Below are 15,318 nucleotides of genomic sequence, written 5' to 3' on the forward strand. Positions count from 1 at the left end.
ACTGTTTTTTCTCCTTTGTTCCTGGCTCCAGCAGCATGTTAAATGTGGCACCCACAGTTGTAGGTGTAGCCCTCCAAGCCATGGAACTGGATAAACGAAGTGATGGGATTTAACCACAATTACCCACACAGCCTTAGTTAGCTACTTGTGACTCCACTTTGACATTCTAAACTTGTGTGATCTGCCTGGCTCCCCAAAGAATGGATCTCTGGAAAAACTGTAATGGTAGCATGTGGGCAATGATTACATCTTCCTTCTTAATGGAGGAAGTGTGCTGGTTGGAGCTCTATATCCTGCTATTATGGCCCACGCTCAAACATTTCACCTTAGAAAATGGTTCCAATTAACTTGCAGACTTAAAATCTCCTAAGTACTGTTCTAACTGGAGACAGAATGGGTACACCAAAGCAACCTAAAGGGGGCCGGGCACGGTGGCTCATGCCTTTAATCCCAGCACTTTGGCAGGCTGAGGCAGGCAGATCACAAGCTCAAGAGATTGAGACCATCCTGGTCAACAAGGTGAAACTCCGTCTCTACTAAAAATACAAAAAAAATTAGCTGGGTGTGGTGGCAGGCACCTGTAATCCCAGCTACTCGGGCAGCTGAGGCAGGAGAATCACCAGAACCCAGGAGGTAGAGGTTGCAGTGGACCGAAATTGCGCCACTGCACTCCAGCCTGGATAACAGAGCAAGACTATGTCTCCAAAAAAAAAAAAAAAAAAAAAAGAATTGAGGACTGGTTAAAGGCTTTTCCACATTCTGCACATTTGTATGATTTCTCTCCAGTATGAACTTTCTGGTTTAGAAAAGTTTGAGGTGTTGTCAAAAGCATTGTCACCTTTTTCTTGTTTGTAGAGTTTCAATCCAGTATGAATTATCTTATGTATGTGAAGAATTGAGGACTTGTTAAAAGGCTTTGCCACATTCTTCACACTTCTAGGGTTTCTCTCCAGTATAAATTTTCTTATTTGTAGTAAGGATTGAGGTTCAGCTAAAAGTGTTGCCACATTCTTCACATTTGTGGGGTTTCTCTCCAGTATGAATTGCCTTATGTGCAGTAAGTTGTAAGGACTGGTTAAAGGCTTTGCCAAATTCTTCACATTTGAAGGGTTTCTCTTTAGTATGAATTATATTATTCATAGTAAGATTTGAGGACTCATTAAATGCTTGACCACATTTGTAGGGTCTCTCTGGTATGAATTCTATTTAGTAAGGGTTGAGGACCAGTTAAAGCCTTTGCCACATTCTTTACATTTGTAGGGTTTCTCTCCAGCATGATTTTATGTGTAGTAGGGGTTGAAGATTGGTTAAAAGCTTTGCCACATTCTTCATATTTGAAGGGTTTCTCTTTAGTATGAATTATCTTATGTTTAGCAAGAGTTGAGGACTTACTAAAAGCTTTGCCACATTCTTCACATTTGATGAGTTTCTCTCCAGTATGAATTTTCTTATGTTTAGTAAGAGTTGAGAACAAGTTAAAGGCTTTGCCTCATTCTTCATATTTGTAGGGTTTCTCTCCAGTATGAATTCTCTTATGTTTAGTAAGAGTTGAAGAACAGTTAAAGCTTTTGCCACATTCTTCACATTTGTAGGGTTTCTCTCCAGCATGAATGAACTTATGTGTAGTAAGGGTTGAAGACTGCTTAAAAGCTTTGCTACATTCTTCACATTTGTAGGGTTTCTCTCCAGTATGAATTCTCTTATGTGTAGTAAGGTGTGAGGACCAGTGAAAGGCTTTGCCACATTCTTCACATCTGTAGGGTTCCTCTCTTGTATAAATTATCTCATGTGTAGTAAGGCTTGAAGACTGCTTGAAAGCTTTGCCACATTCTTCACATTTGTAGGGTTTCTCTCCAGTATGAATTCCCCTGTGTCTAGTAAGGGGTGAGAACCAGTTAAAGATTTTGCCACATTCTTCACATTGGTAGGAATTCCCTCTAATAGAAAAATCTTCTATGTTGAGTTAGGTGTAAAAGTATACAAAATGATTTGTTACATTTTTTACATTTGAAAGGTTTCTTTCCAGTATGTCTTATTTCTATATGAATTTGAAAATTTATGAATGACTTTCACATATTTAGGACATTGAAATATTTTGCTCTTGGTAGTTGTCAAACACTGGTTTAGTCCATCACAACCTTCTTTGTGCACATTACACTCATCTACGCTCTTATGACTTTTTGTTAATTGTAAATTCTCATGTCCACATTTTCTGTATCTTCTCAGTACCACTTTTTGGAAAGAATTTTTTATGTCTTGCTCTGGCCTAAGGTCTTGGGCAAAATGAGAACACATAACTGAAAGAAATAAAAACAGATTACTTCACTTACTAGACTCAGATTAATATAGTTTACAAATCTCACCTATAAAATTTTACAAACTAAATAAACAAGATGGCAAACCAAAATATCAAAAGCCCTAATTTCTTTATAGACAAATAAATGTAACAAAAACACTAACCAAAATACATGTGAGGAAAGTTTATAAATGAGTTAAGTTTGTGAAGTGCCCCAGGTGAGCACAATGCAAAGAGTGACATAGAAGAAAAAGAAAAGTCTCTTAGGTTTACCTAAAACTGCTCTTTCTGGTCCCCAATATAACATATGGCCTTTAGAAGAAAACTGCCAACTTTTGGCTTTTTTTAATAAAGGTAAATACTGGCTCATATATCTTCATTACTTGCTTTTAGAGGCCTTTTCAGACACCGGTTTCTGTTTTTTATAACACATAGTGCTGAAAGAAATGGTGGCATACTTTGGAATGACAGTTTAAGTCTGCTGAAACTACAGTTAAATTTTAAAGCAGCAGAGAGACTGCAGTATCAAAGACAGAAAAGAAGTGTAGCAAGTGATTACTATTAAGAAGAAACACGAATAAATGCCTTTAACTAAAAAATAAACACAAAATCATTGACAAGACTCATTCTAAGAACACATTTGAGAGACTCCCAGAATCTCTAATCAAGACAACAGTTTTCGGACTATACCAGGACAAAGCTACCTTAAAAGATTGTGACAGGTAACTTTTTCTAATGTACAAATTTCATTTGAAGACTACAATGTATTAAAAAATAGGGCAATGTGGTTCCACCAAAAAATTACAGCATTTTCAGAAAAACATCATAAAAGAAATATATACATTTATGTTAAAAAAGGAAAATAAAGTGAATAATACTCAATGGGTGAAAGAGAAACAATGAGAACCATAAAAATCAAAACACGGGAAGAACAAAAATATTTAAAATATCAAAAAAACAGGAACTGGATGTAAAAAAAATACAACAAAGAATAACTGAAGGCCGGGCGCGGTGGCTCAAGCCTGTAATCCCAGCACTTTGGGAGGCCGAGGCGGGCGGATCACAAGGTCAGGAGATCGAGACCACAGTGAAACCCCGTCTCTACTAAAAATACAAAAAATTAGCCGGGCACGGTGGCGGGCGCCTGTAGTCCTAGCTACTCAGGAGGCTGAGGCAGGAGAATGGCGTGAACCCAGGAGGCGGAGCTTGCAGTGAGCCGAGATCGCGCCACTGCACTCCAGCCTGGGCAACAGCGTGAGACTCCGTCTCAAAAAAAAAAAAAAAAAAAAAAAAGAAGAATAACTGAAAACTCTTGAAAGAAAAATTGATATAGAAATGAAGAAGCTCAACAAAAAAACTAAGATACACACAAAGATATATTTATAACAAACACATATAAAAGCACCATTTCAAAGTCACAGACAAGAAGAGAATCTTAGGAGCTGCAAGATAAAAGTGATGTGGCATTTGCAAGCATAGTCTTATTAAACAGCCAGTAAATTGTCAACAAATTTTTTCAGGCCAGAAGGGAACTGTGTAATATAGTCAAAGTCCTGAAAAAAACAGTAATCAGGTAACTATAATACCATCAGCACGTCCGTCTGCCAAATAGAAAGATAAAAACCTTCAAAAATAGCCATATTCTGAAAAAGTATATTGGCACTCCATACGCCCTACATACACCGAGAGCAGCTGCTTCTACTGAAAATAACAAAATTCAACAAAACAATAATCATATTAGATACATTATTTTCTGGGAAAGATATACACATATGCAAAAACTGAATTTCATAGCATTATCATAATGGTAATATAAGATAATATGATTTGTAATATCAATAACAAACTGGAAAACATAACAGTATAGGTTTTGTATTTAACTGAAGGTGTATGAGATTAAAATATATTGTTTTAACTTTAAGATGTTTAATCTCCATTTTTCAACATGGTTACATTAGAAGTCAAGATGATTACATTATATTTATGGATAGTATGCAAAACAAAATGAAAAAATAAAGCGTGTCACAACAAAATTAAAATACACAAAAATTAAGGCAGTGAAACAGGAAATGAGAAAAAAACATATCTATAAGAAACACATAAAACAGTAAAAATGAGATGGTTTCTGAGGACTTAGTCTTTTCCTAAGCTGGCTCTGAGGAATCTAGGCACTTTCGATGTGTGGAATTCTTCCCAGTTTAGCAAACCCTTTCCACCAAAGGACAGCTAGAGTACACTGTTAAGTGGTTCCCCGATCCCATGCATCCTGATGGGGAGACCTCCCAACAGACATCATCAGACAACATATACAGGAGTGTTCCCACTGTCATCAGGTCGGTGCTTCTCTGCAACAAAGATGCCAGAAGAAGAAGCAGGCGACTAGTCATCTCTGCTGTTCTGCAGCCTCCACTGGTGACATCTCCAGGTGTGGGACGGACCCAGGCAAATATGGTCTGGAGTAAACCCCAAGCAAATTTCAGCAGCCCTACAGAAGACAGCCCTGACTGTTAAAAGAAAAACAAACAGAAAGCAATAACAAAAACAGCATCAACAAAAAGTTCCCAAAAAACCTTATCCAAATTTCAGCATTCTCAAAGATTGAAGTTAGGTAAACTCACAAAGCTGAGAAAGAATCCACACAAGAATGCTGAAGACTTAAACAGCCAGAATGCCTCTTCTTCTCCAAATGATTGCAACACCTCTCCAGCAATGAAACAGACCTGGGCAGAAGCTAAGAGAGATGAATTAACAGAAGTAGGCTTCAGAAGGTGGATAACAGTGAACTTTGCTGTGCTAAGACAGCATGTCCTAACCCAATGAAAAGATGCTAAGAACCATGAAAAACATTACAGGAGCTGTTAACCTGAATAACCAGTTTAGAGAGGAACATAAATGAACTGAACTGTGCTTTTTGGTTCCTCAATAATCGAGTAGACCAAGCAGAGGAAAGAATTCAGAGCTTGAAGACTATCTTGCTGAAATGAGACATCCAGACAAGGTTGAAGCAAAAAGAAATGAAAAAAATCTCTGAGAACTATGTGATTATGTAAAAAGACAACCTGCATCTGACTGGGATACCTTAAAGAGATGGGGAGAATGGAACCAACTTGAAAAATATACTTTAGGATATCACCCAGAAGAACTTTTCTAACCTAACAAGAGAGTCCAACATTTTAATTCAGAAAGTCCAGAGAACCCAGTAAGATACTCCATGAGAAAACCAACCTCAATACATAGAATCATCACATTCTTCAAGGCTGAAATTCAGGAAAAAATGATAAGGGCAGCCAGAGAGAAAGGCCAGGTAATCTACAAAGAGAAGCCCATCAGACTAACAGTGGAACTCTAAGCAGAAATCCCACAAGCCAGAAAAGATAGAAGACCAATACTCAACATTCTGGGATTATAATTCCTTGGAAAAATTAGAAACTGGCATGCTGTAATAATTTTTCTTTAAACATGTCCTTCAACCATATACTCAAAAGGGCAATGTGACTGGTGTTCATAAGTACTGCCTCCCAACATACTAAACACGATTTTCAGTTTTAAGAGGCCGAGGCAGGCAGATCACCTGAGGTCAGGAGTTGAAGACCAGCCTGGCCAATATGGCAAAACCCCATCTCTACTAAAAATACAAAAATTAGCCGGGCATGGTGGTGGGCGCCTGTAATCCCAGCTACTCGGGAGGCTGAGGCAGAGAATTGCTTGAACCCAGGAGGTGAAGGATGCAGTGATCCGAGATCGCGCCACCGCACTCCAGCCTTGGGTGACAGAGTGAAACTCCATCCAAAAAAAAAAAAAAAAAAAAGTCAGAGGTGACACAAGCAAATAAAAAACCATTTTATGCTCATGGATAGAAAAGATCAGTATCATTAAAGTGGCCATACTGCCAAAATAAATTTAACAATTTGTTACTATTCCTATCAAACTACAAAATAACATTCTAAAAAAAACAAAAAACACTAGTTTACAATTTATATGAAACTGAAAAAGAACCCAAATAGCCAAGGCAATTCTAACCAAAAAGAACAGAGCGGGAGGCATTACATTATCCCACTTCAAACTATACAACAGAGCTACAGTAACCAAAGCACTATGATACTGATACAAAAACAGATTGATAGACAAATGCAACAAAACAGAGAGCCCAGAAATAATGTCATAACATTACAACCATCTGATCTTCGACAAAGCTAATAAGAGGAGTGTGGGAAGAATTCCATAAATGGTGCTGCTATAACTAGCTACCCCTATGTAGAAGACTGAACCTGGACCCCTTCCTTATGCCACACATCTACAACCATCTGAACTTCAACAAAGCTGACAAGAGGAAAGTGGGAAGAATTTTTTATTTAATAGATGGTGCTGGAATAACTAGGTAGGACTACGTAAAAGATGGAAACTGGACCCCTTCCTTAAACCATATATAAAAATCAACTCAAGACGAATTAAAAACTTAAATGTAAAACTTAAAATTATTATTATTATTATTATTATTTGAGATGGAGTTTCACTTTGTTGCCCAGGCTGGAGTGCAATGGCGCAATCTTGGCTCACTGCAACCTCCGCCTTCTGGGTTCAAGCGATTCTCCTGCTTCAGCCTCCCGAGTAGCTGGAATCACAGGCATGCGCCACCATGCCTGGCTAATTTTGTATTTTTAGTAGAGACGGTGTTTCACCATATTGGTCAAGTTGGTCTCGAACTCCTGACCTCAGATGATCCACCTGCCTCAATCTCCCAAAGTGCTGGAATTACAGGCGTAAGCCACTGCGCCCGGCCAAAATTATTATTTTTTTAAACCCTGCAAGATAAATAACCTAAGAAATAGGAACTAGACATAGGAACTGGCAAATATTTTATAATGAAGATACCAAAAGCAATTGCAACAAAAGCAAAAATTGACAAATGAGACCTAACTAAAGAGCTCTTTACAGCAAAGGAAACTATTAACATAGTAAACAGACAACCTACAGAAAAAAAGAAAATATTTGCAAACCATGCTTCTGACAAAGGTCTAATATGCAGAATCCATTAGGAACTTAAGTTTACAAGAAAAAAACAACCTCACTAAAAAGTAGGCAAAGGATATAAATAGAAGCTTTTTTTTTTCCTTTGGAGAATGAGTCTCACTCTGTTGCCCAGGCTAGAGTGCAGTGGAATGATCTCAGCTCACTGCAACCTCTGGCTCAAGGTTCAAGCAATTCTCTTGCCTCAGAGTAGCTGGGACTACAGGTGTGCAGCACCACACTCAGCTAATTTTTGTATTTTCAGTAGAGACAGAATTTTGCCATGTTGACTAGGCTGGTCTAGAGCTGACCTCCAATGATCCACCTCCCTCAGCCTCCCAAAATGCTGGGATTACAGCCGTGATCCACTGCACCTGGCCAAACAGATGCTTTTCTTGCTTCTCCGTCCTTCCCTTCCTTCCTTCCTCCCTCCCCCCTCCCTCTCCCTGCTTCTCTTTCTTTTCTTTTTCTTTTCTTTCTTTCCTTTTGCTTTCTTTCCTTTCTTTTGTCTTTCTCTTTCTCTCCTCTCTCTCTCTTTCTTTCTTCTTTCCTTCTTTCTTTTCAGACAAAGTTTCACTCTTGTTGCCCAGGCTGGAGTGCAGTGGTACGATCTCAGCTCACCACAACCTCCACCTTCTGGGTTCAAGTGATTCTCCTGCCTCAGTCTCCCGAGTAGCTGGGATTACAGGCATGTGCCCACACACCTGGCTAATTTTTTTGTATTTTTAGTAGGGATGGGGTTTCTCCATGTTGGTCAGGCAAGTCTCGAACTCCCGAACTTAGGTGATCTGCCCGCCTCGGCCTCCCAAAGTGCTGGGATTACAGGCGTTAGCCACCATGCCCGGCCCAGATGCTTTTCAAAACAAGACTTACATTGGCTAACAACCATAGTTTTAAAATGCTCAGTACTAATCATTAGAGAAATATTTTCAAAAACCACAATGGGATACCATCTCGCACCAGTCAGAAGGGCTATATTTAACAAGTCAGTAACAGATGCTGGCAAGGCTGCAGAGAAAAGAAAATGCTTATACCCTGCTGGTCAAAGTGTAAATTAGTTCAACCATTGTGAAAAGCAGTGTGGTGATTCCTCACAAAACTAAAAACAGAATTTGCCATTTAGCAACCTCACAGTTGGGTATATACCCAAAGAAATATAAGCTATTCTATCAAAAAACACATGATGCACATGCATGCTAATTGTAGCACTGTTCGCAATAGCAAAGACATGGAACCAACTTAAATGCCTATCAGTGGAAAACTGGATAAAGAAAATATGGTATGGGCAGGAATGGTGGCTTATGCCTGTAATCCAACACTTTGGGAGGCCAAAGCAGGTAGACTGCCAGAGCTCAGGAGTTCAAGACCAGCCTGGGCAAAATGGCAAAACTTCATCTCTCCAAAAAATACAAAAAGAAAAATTAGCTGGGCATGGTGGTGCACACCTGTAGTCCCAGCTACTTGGGGGGCTGAGGTAGGAGGATTGCTCAAGCCCAGGAGGTTGAGGCTGCAGTGAGGAGACATAACACCACTGCACTTCAGCCTGAGTGACAGAATGAGACCTGTCTCTGAAAAATAATTAAAATAAAACATTCAATAAAAACAAAATATAGCACATATAAATCATGGGATACTATGTGGCCATGAAAAAAAGAACAGGATCATGCTCTGTGCAACAGCATGGAGGAGCTGGCAACTATTATCCTTAGAAAACTAATGCAGAAACAGAAAAACAATTGCATGTTCTCATTTATAAGTAAGTTAAATGTTAAGAACACATGGACACAAAGAATGGAAAAGAAGCACTGAGGCCGAGTTGAAGGGGGAGGATGAAAAGACAAAAAGGAGCCAGAAGTGGTGGCTCATGCCTGTAATCCCACCACTTTGGGAGGCAAAGGCAGGTGGATCACCTGAGGTCAGTAGTTCAAGACAAGCCTGGCCAACATGGCGAAACCTCGTCTCTACTAAAAATGCAGAAATTAGCAGGGCATAGTGGCCTATGCCTATAGTACCAGCTACACAGGAGGCTGAGGCACAAGAATCGCTTGACCTCAGGAAGCGGAGGTTGCAGTGAGCTGAGATTGTGCCAATGCACTTTAACCAGGGCAACAGAGTGAGATACTGTAAAGAAAAAAAAAAAAAAAAGACAATCTGTTGGGGTCCGCGTGTTTCCTAAACAAAGGAATAAACACACAAGACAACACAGGACAAGACATACATGGCGGCCGCCCCAAACGGCACACTCTGCTTTATTTTATCCAGCCGTTTGTGGAACGTTGCCAAGTCACAGGACATGTGTTGCTTCTCTGACCTTTCCTTGACTCGCAAGATCAGTAAACACTGACCAGTTCCGAGTCCGCTGTTTACAGCTGGCTCCTTTATCCTTCTTGTTTGCAGAGAAGGAATGTCCTGCTTTGTTTGCAAGAGCAGGGCTTATTGGGAACATCCCGATTGCGAGCACAGTCCTCTACAACAATCAGAAAAAATACCTGTCTGGTGCTATGCTTAGTACTTCAGTGAAATAATAATCTGCACATCAAACCCTCATGACACAATTTTACCTATGTAGCAAACCTGCACATGTACTCCAAAACCAAAAATAGAAGTTAAAAGGAAGAAAATCGGGGCCATGCGCAATGGCTCACGCCTGCAATCCCAGCACTTTGGGGGGCCAAGGTGGGCAGATCACGAGGTCAGGAGTTCGAGACCAGCCTGACCAATGTGGTGAAACACAGTCTCTATTAAAAATACAAAAATTAGCCGGGCGTGGTGGCGCGTGCCTGTAGTCCCAGCTACTCAAGTCGCTGAGGCACGAGAATGGCATGAACCCGGAAGGCGGAGCTTGCAGTGAGCCCAGATCGAGCCACTGCACTCCAGCCTGGGGGGACAGAGCGAGACTCCATCTCAAAAAAAAAAAAAAAAAAAAAAAAATACACCTGAGAAAATTCCTAAACTCACTCTAAGAATGAAATAGGTAAATGAGAATTTTTAACAAATGAAATATATGATTAGATACTAATTTTTTTCTGAAACCCAGCTTTTATGCCCTTTATATATATTTTCTTACCTTTCAAGTCCTACTAATAAAATGCAATTTACCATTAAAAAATGAAAGTCAGAGGCCAGGTGTGGTGGCTCAGGCCTATAATCCCAGCACTTTAGGAGGCCGAGGCAGGCGGATCACCTGAGGTCAGGAGTTCGAGACCAGCCTGACCAACGTGAAGAAACCCCGTCTCTACTAAAAAAAAAAAAAAAAAAAAAAAAAGGAAGTCAAAATAAGTGAAAACAAATCTTTTCCAGGCAACAAACCAAGGGAGTATCAGTGCTGATTAGAAAACAGATGTGTCTGACTCATTTGTCAAGTCAGGCCAGTCAATCACTTCAGAGATTCATCCACCAAATCCTGCTCCTGTGCTCAATAACCACTCACTCAGGAGACACTGCATTATGCCCAGTACTGTCCCATGTGCATTTTACTTTGTTAAGTTCTTGCACCATCTCACTTACATAAGTTGTTTTTTTTTTTGTCTTTGGGATACTTTTTCACAAAACTTAGAGAATCCAAGGGGCAAAAAATGATTTCTGTGTTTCCCTCTCGATTTCAGCAACTGATTGGCTGGCCAGTATGTGTCTCCAAGAAAGGGAAGCTAGGTTGGGTGAAGACAATCTTAATGTCTGAAGGGGTTGGCTTTTCAAAGGAAGAGTATGCCAGGAGATGCCTCTCAGCCCCAGGACATCCACCTACTCCCTTGAGGATACACTCTATACCTCAGGTTGTCCTCAGGGAGAAAATAACCCGGGAGCTGATATTCACTAGACACTCTAGTAGACAAAGCCATGGTGGGCATCTTGGTTTATCTTCAGACAGTACTGAAACCCAGGACCAGAAAAAAACTGAAGGTTGGCTGAGGACACATCACTCCATAAAGTTTCCAAAGGAAAGCCTTGATCTGAAAACTTTCTGATAAGATCTCCGTGCCTAGGGAAGATTAAAAAAAAGAAGAGGCACAGAGAGTTTTTACAATAGTGTCAGGGGATTATTCTTTGCTTTATTCTCATGGGAAATATTTCCAAACAAAACAATTTTTTTTTAAAGTGCCATCCAATGCTTTGTCAAAAAATGATTAATCAAAATACAGTATCAGAAATGTACACTAAAGGAAAAATAGTTGACAATGTGAATCAGGAAAGGAAAGTTGTCATCGGGACTGTCAGAAGAAACTGGAAATCTGGTACTTGACTGCAAGCCAGAGTTAGGCTGAAGGAATGAGGGCTAGAGGGTAGACTTGAGACACATGGGGGTAGGCTCGAGACACATGTGAAAAATCCAGGGGAAAAGCAGTTCCCTGTGGAATGTGAGAATAATTAAGTGGCAGGCAATTGGACTGAGGTGGCTCTAGTCCCAGGGTCCCTACTTTTTCAAAACTCTTACTCAAACGCATTTTTTGTAAACTACTACATTGAAGGAAACAAAATTCAGGCTTAACCAATTAACCTCCGATTACATAACCAGGAAATTTCCACCTTGATTGTACAAATTAAGAAAGTATGTAACTGTACCTAACCAATTATTGGATTTGGTTTTCTTCATCATGCACCTTATGAAAGTCTTTCCTTCAAGCCCCTCCCATGAACCACAAACTACAAACCATAGCTGGGTGCTCTATAACTTTTGAATCGCTCTTTGATTAAATCTTTAATATTTTTGCGGTGACGCTCAAACATTTTTAATAGGAGAAAACAGGAATTGGGAACTCCACAGACCAAAGTTCTTCCCATTCATGAACCTGCATCCTGAGTCAGGATTCTCCCCTGACGCCCCTCCCTGGTCCCCGCACAATCTGGGAGAGACGAGGCGCTGCTGGTGCAGAGGTTCCAGGCCAGGGCACAATCACTACGCAGGGAGGAGACAGGACTCCCGGGGCCCGGCTGTCAGCGTAGCCGCCATCTTATGGCCGAAGGGGGCTGAGGCCGAGCTGGGCAAGGAGAACTCGGGGAGCAGATTGTGGAGCTGACTGAGGGGAGGCCTGAGTCCCGCCACAGTCACTTCCCACCGGTTCCAACCAGCCTCTTCCCCTCTTGGGATGTCGGACCCAGCACTCTCACCATTTCTAGGCTTCCAGGGAGTCCTGGCGTCTTAGCTGTGGATCTCCCAATATCTGCAGGACACAGGGCCACAGAGGCTGGACCTGTATGAGCAGAGGATACGAGTCAGTGAAGACGAGACCTGGAGCTCCGGCTGCCGCGAGAAACAAAGGCCGCAGCGAACCCGGAAGCCGGTCCAGCCCGGCGTTTCTGATTGGATAATGTTTAAGACCCGCCCCTCAGGCCCTAAAGGTGTTGGGCTAAATGAACCTAGGCTGAGCGACAGCCTAGGCTGCACGTTTTTCCGGCAGGGGTTCCTGCCTTACCTGAGCCGGGTCCATCCCAGAAGGTATTTACATTTAAATTTGTGCATAGGGTTATGTGCATTTATAAATAATTTATTATATGGCTAGTCACAAATGAAAAGAATATAATAATTATTTTAAAATTTCAACTTTTATGACCTTCCTGGCTTCTGGTCCTTTGAGCAGGCAGCCTGAGATTTTTAAAAGGAGGCAATCCTCTGAAATAAAATAAATAAAATGTAAAGTAAATAAAATGTAAACCACATGTGAATTTTAAGTTTCCTAGTAGCCAAACTTTAAAAAGAAACAAGAAACAGGTGGACTCGACTGTAACAATTTAATTAACCCAATATATCCAAAATATTATAATTTTAATATGTGAACAATGTGTAATTATGAATGAAGTAAGTACATATATTTGGAGCTAAATCACTGAAACTAACTCTGTATTGTACCTTTCTAGCACATTGCAATTCAGACCAGTCACATTTTAGACACGCAGCAGCCACACATGGCTAGTAGCTGTCACACTGAAGTGAAGCTCTGACATGGGGGGGGGGGCGGGGGTAAAGGGCCTGAACATCACCTTTCTGCCAGAGGTAAGGTGACAGCCTCTCTTTACCAACATCTCTTTTTAGTTCCGAGGATGAAACAGAAAAGAGTGACCACAGAAAAAGCAGAGGGCGACAGGAATAAAATAACCACTGTTTGCCATCTGTTGCCACCCCTCTTCCAGAGATCAGACAGTGAACAAAGGCTGATGGGCCCACAGGCGAAAAACCTCTGTCTTCAGATCTGTCCACAGTCTTGACCTCCAATTATTAGATATAAAGAAAATAGATTAAAGGCAAACTTATTCTGCTACATGGCCTTGGCCCTAATGGTCAGGCTGTGGTTATCTGTTTTCTCCTGTGGTGTGAGATACTTGTGAGTATAAGTGCCAACCACATATATACATGCCCACATGTACTCCTGCATTATTCAGTATTGTCTTACAAGACATCCAACTTTAAATCAGGGAAAACTCAGTAGCTTTAGGGTGTCCACTATTAGAAGGTAACTAGTAATCAACCTGTCATTAAATCCCAGCATCCTAACTGCACTGGGTGCATGTATTAGTTAGCTACTGCAGCATAACAAAACATCCAAACTTATTAGGTCATAATCGAGATAGTCAGTCATTTAGGCTGGTCTCAATGGGGCCATCCTTCTGGTCTCAGCTGAGCTCCTTCAGACATGTATCATCAGCTGCTTGTTGACTGGGCAACTGTGTTTCTGGGAGTGCGCTTCTGATTCTGTGACTGTCAACAGGGGCAACTTGTTTCTCCACCCCATGGTACCTTATCCTCCAGTTGGCTAATATGGGCTTTTTTAATGGAAATGACAGCATTATGAAATAAAAATAGAAGCATTCAAGACCATTTGGGTCTAGGCCCCAAACTAGCCCACTGTCACGTTCACAAGTTTCCACTGTCCTGAGTAAACAAGGCCAGCCAGCTCCAGTGTTCAGAAAACAGGTTCTGGACCTCGATGGGAACAGCTGTAAAAGCACCTGGCAATAGACATGGATATAGGAGAAATGAAAAATTGCTACCATTTTTGCAATCAGTATCATTCTGCCCTTTTTTGTGTATGTTGTTTATAGAACTCTTCCACATCAAGAAACTTGTCCAAAGACCCACAGTTACTAAGTGGCTGGGCTGAGACTCAGGATCAACTGTGTCTGACTCCAAAGCCCATTCACCTCCATAGATCACACTACAATGCTAAAGTAGCTGCCACAGATCCTTGAAATCCTGAATAGTGACACTTTAATAATAGAATCAAGATCCCCTTTAGATTAGTGACTATATAATACTGTTTATTATTGGGAATAATCCTCCTAAGAAATTGCAGAAGCACACGGTGGCTCACACCTGTAATCCTAGCACTTTGGGAGGCTGAGATGGGAAAATCACATGAGCTCAGGAGTTCAAGTGCAGCCTGCACAACATAGTAAGATCCTGTCTGCACGAAAAAAAATTTAAAAATTAGCCAGACATAATAGTGCATGACTATAGTCCCAGTTACTCAGGTGAATGGAACAGGAGGATTGCTGGACCCAGGAAAGTGGAGGCTGCAGTGAGCCATGAGGAGTTATACCACTGCACTCCAGTCAGACTGATAGAGTGAGACTCTGTCTCAAAAAAAAGAAAAGAAAAGAAAAGAAATTGCAGAGACAATTTTAAAAGACACAGAATACTTTGGGAAAACAGGTTAGGGACAAGTTTATAAAACCAAAGCCCAACGACATATTATGTATTTTTAATCACAGAAAAAAAAAAATTGAAAACTTTTAAAAGAAAAAAACTTGCGGGGCATGGTGGCTCATGCCTCTAATCCCAGCACTTTGAGAGGCCAAGGCGGGTGGATCACCTGAGGTCGGGAGATCAAGACCAGCCTGACCAACACGGAGAAACCCCGTCTCTACTAAAAATACAAAAATTAGCCCGGCGTGGTGGCAAGCGCCTGCAGTCCCAGCTACTCAGGAGGCTGAGGCAGGAGAATCGCTTGAACCTGGGAGGCAGAGATGGCGGTGAGCCAAGATCGCGCCATTGCACTCCAGTCTGGGTGACAGAGCGAGAC

General features: G+C 41.0%; 1 pseudogene; it reads right to left on the bottom strand.

Annotated features, from left to right (window-relative positions):
* Positions 1-714: 714 nt before the first annotated feature.
* LOC139360243 (zinc finger protein 92-like) lies at positions 715-12,566 on the bottom strand (annotated as a pseudogene).
* Positions 12,567-15,318: the final 2,752 nt, after the last annotated feature.

The sequence above is a fragment of the Macaca nemestrina genome, chromosome 20 (assembly GCF_043159975.1).
Source record: "Macaca nemestrina isolate mMacNem1 chromosome 20, mMacNem.hap1, whole genome shotgun sequence".
NCBI lineage: Eukaryota > Metazoa > Chordata > Mammalia > Primates > Cercopithecidae > Macaca > Macaca nemestrina.